Raw genomic sequence first — 9,058 nt, forward strand, 5'->3', positions numbered from 1 at the left:
ATCTTATGAATAAATAGCTCTTCAGATTTTGAATGTAATTGTGTTATCAAAAGATTAAAACAATGTTTTAAATCTACCTCCACTTGCGATACGTGACGTTTGATGAATTCTCATCGCCACGGCGACGCTAGGTTGTATATCATTAACAGAATTTCTTTGCAACAGTTCACGTTGAACGTATTTATTTTAAGTTTGACCTATTTTGTTATCAGATTGCAGCTGCAGTCACGCAACTCTGACTTTGGGCGCCAATTTCGCGAACGGGTCGAGCGATTAAAACTGATACCATTCCATTGTTTTAGTTTGTATTTATTTTGTCAATGAAAACCCCTCAACTTAATCATACGATATAAAACGATATTGATACTTAAATCATAAGATACAAGATGATTGCATAAAATAAAATTTCAATATACCTTGTAGTCATAATAATGACGGTGTCTGAGCGAAAGCGGCCAACACTTCCATCATTAACATAAAATATACAAGAATCAAAGTACGTGTAGTAATCAACTGCTAATTATAAGTTTCATACAACTCCCAACGATGTATTTAAACTCGAAGCTTTGATCTTAAGAAAAAAAATACTACAGAGAAAAGTAATCCAAATAATTTACGGCATAGGGATTAAAATGGATTGTACTATTACGTATGAATGATATTGTTTCATGGTATGCACTATGGTGTGCTCATAAACCGTCACTCTACAGGACGGCTAAGGGCTCATGGAGCGTCAAAGATAAATGGTATTAATATTTTACAGCTTGTATCTCTTACAATTTTGTTTATATGGCGCGGAATATGAGGAAATGATGGAGGAGAATGCAAAATAATGATACAGTCGCAAATTATATGCACAAAATAAGGTAAACAGAACAAATTAATTTTAAAAACGTTATTATATAATTTGGTTACGCGTATATTTAAGTACCATCAACATAGTTTATTGCTTAGAAAAATGTGGTATGATTAAGAAAATCTCTCACACAGATTTCATTGAAATTATCACATATTTATTTTATTCAAGGTATCCAACTGCTTTTTAATCTTTACTTAATAATTTATTTATTTCAAATAATACTTCGGATCATAAATGTATTACAAAATATCGTACTACATATTTGTTAATATCAAAATGTTAATAAATAATGATGTGCATGAACGGGTGAGAATAAAAAGGACCCTGTAGGTCAGCTATAATTAGTGCTACTACACTAGCCTCGGCTGCTTTGCCGAGCGCTTCTCACTTTACCTCTATTGCAAGGAAGTCTGTAATGCGACATGGAATAGATGGACAAATAAACCACGCCACTCAGTGTAAGATTCACTTTACAATCTTTGATTTCATATTTCTGAATGCCTAGCGATACCTACTCATAAATATTGAAAAGGGATAAAATTAATCCGACGTGAATCAAACCAAAACAGATAAAATGGTGAACATAAAAGGAATCTGCTTTAAACATTATATTTAGCACTCTCGTGATCAAAATAAAATACGGCAAACGTCAAATAAAACATCACTGCTAATCCCGGAGGACAGCGGCTGGAAATATTATGATTTATTTAACAAAGGAAACAAATGCTTACAACTTGTGAAATATAAGGAAAATACGCGAAAAAATTGAACGGAGTTTTTTAGGCAACCGTTATTTATGTTTTGGATTCGCTTTATTTGTCTCTAAATGCTAGTGATATTTAATACATGCAAGTTATATGAAAAACTATAAGTAGATTCTTTAGATCCTTAGACTTCATATTTTAAGTATTTTCAACATATTTTAATTCTATTTATATGTAAAGAATCTTGAAAATGATTACTGTATAATTTGCTACAACTAATAATATTATTTGTTCAATAAAGGGCATAAATAAAAATAAGACAACTGTCTGCAGGAGTGATAAACAGAGCATCTAAAAATTCAATATATTTAAATTTTAATAATGTACGTAAAGTTACATTTTTAATGCAATTAATGGAATATCAAAATACAGCTGTAAATATCAAAACAAGTCATCATTTATGAATTTTTGTTAAATATATTTTAAAATGTTCGCGAAGCTGTTTGTAACTTAAATTTTTGAGAGTGCTTGAAAATAAATATAAAATTATTATAACTTTTTTAAAAGGCGTAATAACGGTGGAAAATATATTGTAAGTTTCTGTCACATTGCGAAATATCCAAGTTTCTTAAGGAAAAAGGTGGAGCGGTCGACCTGAGTACTGGTTAGCGTCACGTAGGTGCCCGTTATGCTCCAATTTTTCATTGTTGTAGATTTATATCGTTTCCCTTAGAGCTAATGGCCCTGTGAAATTGTCTTCCTTTTACATCTGAGCTCTGATGGCCTTTTGTGAAAGGTCTTTGTACTGAGAGGAATACCATTTTAGTAGAGACATTAAAATTATATATGGAATAGTTTATTAAAAATCCTATTTAGTTCTTTTTGATATGTATGCGGCAATTATATTTGAATAAGGCAGAGATATGAAAGGAAACGAGTCCATAATATTAATTGTGAGTAAAATTAGCAATGATAATAAAAAAACACTACCAAATACTTAAACAGAAAAAGACAATAGTCTTACGGTACGTTTTTAAAATGCGATTTTGTAATTTCAACATTAATTATAATTCCTATATTATGAAAATTTAAATGCTCTTCTTTCGTGGTTAACCACAATTCGTGTTTGTATATTTTGTTTTCGCATGTTATTGTTGGAATATAAAATGCGTTGAAGATCTTTATGTAAATTTGCGGCCCGCGGCACTGCTCTCAGTTTTGTTTGCGATATCTATTCGATCATTTTGTCCGTGAATCCATTTATTATATTGAATACGGACACGTCCAGTCATGTATGACGAAGTTATTCAATTATTACGATGATAATTTTTATTTATCATATTTATTCATAATGTATGTTAAAAGCTGTTTTTTTTTGTATGCAACTTTACGTTGTATTTTTGTTTTACTATTAAATTTTCACACTACACAGTGTCCAAATATACGTTTTTGTAAATAAGAAATTACATTTCACACAGTATCGCATGCTAACAATCTTAATTAAGTATCTTTTAATCCATCAACGTAATCCCGCGGCGACTATGAAATCAACAACATCTAAATGAAGATACAATATATTACGGGACACAACTCAAACCAAAATTATAAAAAACTACACAGAAAAAACAATACCCTACAAAGATTCTCATAGACGTACCATAAGGTTCAATCAATCAATGTCCCCAAAAATAAAAAAGGTGGGCCCATAACACGACCCACGTAAACTTGGGGTATTAAAAAAAATTGTTTGTGTGGAAGTTTTTTGTATCCAGCCGCGGCAAAGATTCGTTTTGAACCTATTAATGATTTTGGTTTCAAATTCTATTTCAGTTTCAAATTAGACACCCGTTTTAGATCAGAAACTTACATTTCAAAACGCTAATTTGTTGTAGCTTTCTTGGGATCATGTATCTTGTACCGAGTGGAGTGAGTAGAAATTTTTATTTTATACTTCTCCCAAACCAAAGCTATATTTGAAATTCTTGGTTACATAGATTTATATATTGACAAATGTTTATAGTAAAATCCTTATTAAGAGTAATTGAGTAACATTTAAAATAACATATATTCGTCAACAGCTACATCACGTATTAATGAATAAAAAGATAGTGCAATGAATTCTGCTATGGCATTAAGAGGAGATGCTCTCATTTATTCCCCCGTTCATTTATCAGATTCATGTAAATGTATCCGATACTTATATCTGACATACCCAACATTCTACATAAAAATTATGATTACTTTTCTCTTTGACAAACCCCATATATACAGCACTTACGCCCCCTAAAGGTTTGCACCATGATCCTTAGAATGAATATTTATTAAGTCTGGAGATTTTTATCGTTTTTGTTACGTTTTATACCTGCCACGAGTTCGGAATGTGATGAGCGATTCTTGTATTTGAAAACAAAAAGTTGTCTACTTTTGAGTTTCATTAGTGATGAATTTGGATTCACGAATTGACACCGAGCCGCCAAATATAGACGGTCGAAAGATTGTGAAAAACACAGGCATGTGTATCGCTCATTACACTTTCAGATCTTGGAAACTCAGGAATTCGTCGACCTCTGTATTATAATCGTCACACTAAACTTTATTTAGGACGTCATAATATTTTATCTGTTATCTTTATTTGATATTTTATTACTATTACATAAAAGTTATAAAACTGTATTCACTTAAACATCAAATCCTGTGGCAACGTCTGAACCAACGGTTATTTCATTTACACACACGATCGTTATCGCATCCATCCATCGCCAATTAACGTTCGAGTCGAGTTAAAATTTTTATTAATATTTCAAATTCAAATAGGCGTATCGCAAGCATTTTAATTAAGTGTTCACAAAAAGCAATTTAATCATGCTTCAGCGGTTTATCTCCGATACCTGAGCTAGCTTCACCAAGTATAATTTTGTTATCAGCACATCTATTTGTGAGCATCGTAACTTTTATGAGTACAGCCCTCTCACGACCGCCATTATTATTTTCTTTTTATATATTGTTTAATTTTAAATAAGCGATTTTAATTGCCACAACCTTGATTTATTTCATTGATCTTTAACTTGAACTATTTAATGTCGTTACACTTCATCTATTTCTTTATGTAAAAGTTTCTAAGTACCCAACACCGATACAACAAGTCATGCGTTATATTACAATCATTTCAACTTTATTTAATATGCAATAAATATATTGTATTACAAAACTGGACAGTTAAAATATAGTATCTTAATCGAATCCCAACAAGTAATATATTGATGTATCAGTAAAATTTTCTCATGGGAACTAGTTTAGTGCGGGCCTTAATCAAATATGTAAAATATCTTAACCCGCAGTTCCCTTCAGATCACATTACCAATAACAACATTTATTTGAAGACAAATGTTACATTTCATATAAAAGTTATCTTCGTATACGTCGAGTCATGAATCGTATGTATTATAATTCTTGCTGCGTTGTTACTATCCATAACTTTGATAATCCCTGGCAGGAAAAAAATATACTCACTACTACTTACTGTTTACAAATATTATATTCCAAAAAGATTATATAATCTTTTTGAATTGAATGTCTTTGTCTTTTTTTCATACAAATATATACATACATATTGCATTACAAAATATATAACCTTCATTATAATTTTAAAATCAAGCATAACCAATAGCCATTTAACTACCTGAAATTTGTAATTATATGACTAATGTACACGTATGTTATTCTAAGTTGAAAATAATACACAATATTTGTGCTTTTTATATATATTAAACCGCTATAAAATTAAACCCAATATATTACGGCTATAATCCGACAAACGTAACAAATATTCATTAAGATGTGAAAATAAATACACGGCTGGTTGTCAACGACGCCAGACAATGGCTAAAGGGCGATCGGTTTGAAGCGCTCTGTAAACGATGAAGCAATCTGTACCAACATCCTCCGTCATTGTTTCAAATGCCTTTACATCTTGCTCTCACTTTATTCCAACATCAATCAAGCTTGTGGGCAATTCTCAAGAGTATTGATCCATTTTAATTATTTTAACACACTCTACTCTCTATATATATATATATATTATAAATTAAGAGACATGAAGTATTTATTGACATAAGATTATAATCACTTTATTATATATTCCTCTGTTTTTGTTTGCCTTTATATCAAAATATATTGGTTTATTGTGATTTCATCAGCATAATTCAGTGCCCCAGTTCTATGAACCGCACAACATCTGTGTTAATAACAAATTCCCGGAAATGTGCACCTATCAGATAACTTTCAAATGTTTTTAACTAACTTTGAAACTGTCAATGCTATAGTAAATAAATTTATTTATTATATATATATTTAAAGTGTGTTGTGTGAAAAAATATTTTATTTATTTCCCTAGGATTTTTTTTACTATCAGTGAACATTATTAATTCTAACAGACAGTTTGTTTAAATATATATTCTTAATCATTTTGTATTTATTTAAGTGCATTGAATCACGAATAATCAAGTACACAGGGCACATACCCTAAAACATATTCACGTTCAAATTTCATCCAATGTCGACATCGACTTTATAATGCAAGTGGTTTAGAGTTTGTGTCCATAGTTAGACGACATTATTGCCGTTCTTTTAAATTAGTGTATCCAATAAAAATATTACGATCTGTTTTTATTTAGTCTCACACATGATAATATCGACTATATTATCACGAATTCTGTATACAAAATAGGCATTATTAACATGTTTCCGTTCATTTTATTAGTTTATAAAGACGTATATTTGTTTTTTTATTAGTAATTGTAATAAGTGAAAAATATTTTATTTAATAATGGAGCTATACCTCCGGTGTACGCATTTGCGATGATGTTTGTGAGATAGCGTCAATTTTGAAGTTTCCTGAGATAAGGCACGTTCGTTGGTAGGGTGTTAAAACTCAACTTCCTCCCGCGATTTCAATTAAAATTACTGTTAAGTGTTTTTGAATAAATGAAGCTATTACCAAGAGAGTTATTCAACTTGCCACAGATGGATCAAACTTTGACGTGGATAGTTTTAATTAAATGAATTTTGAAAGTTGTTCGTTATAAGTCGCTAAGACATGAAACTTGATTAGATAAATCAAAAATGTTATTATCATCATATGTACATATGATTTATTAAGTAAAATTAATAATTCCTGGTACAAATTCTAATTAAAATTTTGATCAACTTGTATCCAATATTATTTCGATAATTAAATATATATGTCAAATGAGAATTAATCTGACAAGGCTGTATCGAGTTTGACAAAAAATATATATTGAAAGAGATATGACTATAATCTGTTTAATTAAAACTTTTCAATGATATAATTACGCGCTTGTTTCTGATTATGTAATCCTGACATGATTAATTAAAATAAGAACAGTTTTGAAATTAGTTTATTTGACGAATGAAGTCGGCTGGAAATACAAAAAAAAATTGTTAAAACGTTCTCAGAAATAACCGAATAGAAGATAAAACTGAACTGCGGAATTTTAGCTCGGGTCAGCCGAAAAACATCGCTAAGAAATGTTGCAGTAGAATATTCTGACGCAGCCCCTCTAAACGGTCCGTGGTTTTGATAACCGATGCAGCGACAAAAAAGTCGCTAGACCAGTTCTCGAAGCTTAAATGCGATTTAGATTTATTCTCTCCACTCGCCCGTGTTTTTTGTTTGTCTGTCTGCATTGTTACCTTTGAAACAATAGCCATAGTGTTGTCATATCCTGAATTTATCATTCTAACACCATCAGCGGAAACGGTGATATGAGTTTGTAATGTGATATCATCGTTGATTTACTCCATAACTGCTGGATAGCTTGTTCGACGAACATTATTTTTGTAATAAATACCTATTAGTCTTGGATATCTTTTATTTAATATCCATTACAATGTTAAACATTTCATTATGGCTATAAAATTGTTCTATATATATTTTTAGGACTTTAGACAATTATCACATGTAACACAGTATCGAACTGTTACATAACCTAACCCTTTACATAACTATTTAGTTAAGAAATTCCAACCAGTAGTGATAAAATGGGTTAATGTTTTTAGAACTACCCGAAGTTAATCCTGACATAACAAAGGCTGTTTATTTAAAAAACAACAGGCGGGGTGGGTGCCAAAATTTTGTGTTTGTTCGGGACAAAATTTTATGTAGAGGACATCCGTCGTTGATACGGAATTGAGGCGCCACTTGCATTAGAAAAACCGATATCACAATCGAATTAAACATTAATGGAACATAAAAATGTTTACCGTCACATAAATTATACTCTAAAGAAGCCGATGAATTCTCGAGTCTACGACTAATGTTTTATTACTAATGGATGTTAGCAGACTCTATAATTTTGTTTCCAAAATTTATTGGCATCGCCTCTCACGTTGGAATTAAAAATTTTAGTGTCACTAAATCAATGTTTAAAATTCCTGTGGATACAAACTATAATTTTCATTCAACACAAACAGTGAAAGTTATAACAATTGCTGTGAATGGGATAGGAAGGTAAATAGGTTGTAAATTGAAATAAAACGGTTCCGAATCACCCTCGTGACAATTATTTGGCCCACGCTCTGTCCGAGGCGCAGTGCGTTACAATGCTCTTACATTGGGCACGATTTGAAGGACGCGGAGGAATAATGATATAGGTCCCTAAGGACCTACACAATGGTTTAGGGATAATAATAGTTGTAGATTTGAAAGTAATTTGAATATGAATGGGACCCTCCCGCGCGGTCCTCGTAATAACAAATATGAAGTGTTGCTTTTATAAGTTCCCTTGATGATTTTGACTTTGATATAACGAATGGGGTTTGAGACTGTTTGTGGTAATTATAGGTATAGTTGATATTTGAAATTCGTTAGGTAATATATTAGGCGTGAGGCTTATTAACATGTATTTGAGAAGTGAGCAACAAAAAATTATGGAAATTGTCACACTAATATTTATTAGTATGTGACATAAGAACTATTGATATGTAAAGGGCTTACAATTAAAGTAACAAACCTTTTTGTATTCTTGAAAGCTTAATGCCACTCATTTAAATTTATTAGTAGGTGTCTCTGGAATTACTGTTTATATCTGAACTTCCATGACGGAGTCAGATGTGTTTTGTTGGTATTGATCGTGTGAATTTTTACAAACACGCTCTGCTCTGATACATGTGACGCTTTTCCATATGCAAATTAGTTTGTGTCCCCCTATAAAAGTGTAGTATTTGTTTTGGACGTCTGACCGTCTGTATGCCTCCAGATTTATGTTTGATACCAGCTAGGATTTTAATTTCGACCAGTAGATTTTGAAATCCAGCATTGCATTTGGAACCTTTTGTGATTGTAATAAACTCTACAGGATATGCGGTTTATCAAAAAAATTTCGACTATGCACTGCAAGTGAATTCGTTTTTGTTTCGTATCCTATCTGATGTGAAGTTTGTAATTCGATTTGCTGTGTGACACTTTATTGTCAGT

The sequence above is a fragment of the Danaus plexippus genome, chromosome 11, assembly GCF_018135715.1.
Source record: "Danaus plexippus chromosome 11, MEX_DaPlex, whole genome shotgun sequence".
NCBI classification, from domain to species: domain Eukaryota; kingdom Metazoa; phylum Arthropoda; class Insecta; order Lepidoptera; family Nymphalidae; genus Danaus; species Danaus plexippus.